This window comes from Gymnoscopelus braueri (genome assembly GCF_963280865.1).
Source record: "Gymnoscopelus braueri genome assembly, chromosome: 8".
NCBI lineage: Eukaryota > Metazoa > Chordata > Actinopteri > Myctophiformes > Myctophidae > Gymnoscopelus > Gymnoscopelus braueri.
In genome coordinates, this window is record NC_137609.1 from 52,386,622 (window position 1) to 52,388,338 (window position 1,717).

Below are 1,717 nucleotides of genomic sequence, written 5' to 3' on the forward strand. Positions count from 1 at the left end.
AATGATTATAAAGTATTATAATGGTAAATGGTGCATTTATATAGCGCATTTATCAAAAGTGCTTAATAATGTTATACATTCACCCATTCACACACATTCACACACCAATGGGGAGGAAACTTGTTAATTGGGAGCAGTTAGGGGTTCAGTGTCTTGCTCAAGGACACTTCGACACTAACTCTGGGGGAGCCCGGGATCAAACCATTAATCTTCAGACAGACAGACAGACAGACAGACAGACAGACAGACAGACAGACAGACAAACATATATGTTACAGTGAGACTTATTTATTTATGATTTTTCTCCTCAGCTCTCCAAGTTAAACCAACTCACAACTCAACAGGTAAACAAATTAAACCTGATTATGTATTGCATTCTTCAAGGTATTTTAATGAAAGTAATACATTTTACTGCTTATTACTCTCTGTACAGAGTCTGAAGATGTCAGGTTGGTTGGAGGAACCAGTAAGTGTTCTGGTATACTGGAGATGAAACACCAGGGAGAGTGGAGGCCAGTGTTGGCTTGGTTTGACTGGAGCAGGATGTCATCATCTGTAGTGTGTAGACAGCTGGACTGTGGCTCTGCTGTTTCAACAGAATTTACTTCTAGTTCTACACGCAAACCTGGATGGATGATTCCATCTTCCTGTGTTGGGTCTGAGTCTTCACTGGTGGATTGTGGACCAGTAAAGTCTTATGATTCCACTCTCACACTGAAGGTCAACTGTTCAGGTAAAAAAAAGAAAAGAAAAAATGACATCAACAATGTAAAAGTTGTGTTATCATTTGCTGTAGTTGATTTGATTCATTTGATTTGCACAACATAATATATATACATATGCATAACATATTATTTATTTCCTGGGAAAGATGACAGATAGTTGTTACCTATGAGGGCTTATAAGTAGAGCTGGGTATCGTTGAAATGTTATGTGTCCGATTATGGTTCTGCTTATCAATTCCGGTTCCTAACGGTTCCTTATTTAGGTTCCAACATGGTAAAAAAAAATAAGAGGTCAAATGTTTAACAAAGGTTACTTTATTATTTTAAGCCTTAGTCAATTGAAATACATTTAATGAATAGAGTAACATCCTCTCCTTTATTCCAACACTTGATCCAACTATATGTGGATAATACACAGCTGCATTTCCCCCATGTTTTCCTCCTTTTTGTCTTACTACTGACAATGACAAAACAAATATAAAAGCCTGTCTGAGACCCTGAGCAGCATTGGGGCCAAATACTTTATCTACTGTAAACTGAATTCAGTGCAAAACAAAAAATAATCTTCCCTTAAATAAATAATTCAAGGAATACAATAAAGTGCATTCAGTGTATAACAGCTGTAATATACTGATATATATAATAGCTGTTAAAATAAAGTGCATCCCGTTGTGCACATTCTGCACAACTTCATGTCATGTTCATGTCCGAGCAGCAATAAGTGTAAAATGCATCTTTTGCATTCAAAGCATATTGTAACAGCTGTCTGCAACTGCTACAACAAAAAACTAAATCACACAAATATAAAGGAGAGGAAATACTCAAGTATCCAATTCAACAGTTCTTGTTAAGGAAGATGAGCATATCAGCCTTTTCTGGTAGTATACTTGATCTTTCTGCGCAAATAGTGTCTCCAGCCGTGGAGAAAACCCTCTCACTAGGGGTTGAGGAGGCCTGAACGCACAAAAAACCCCGAAAAGGACACCTCTGAT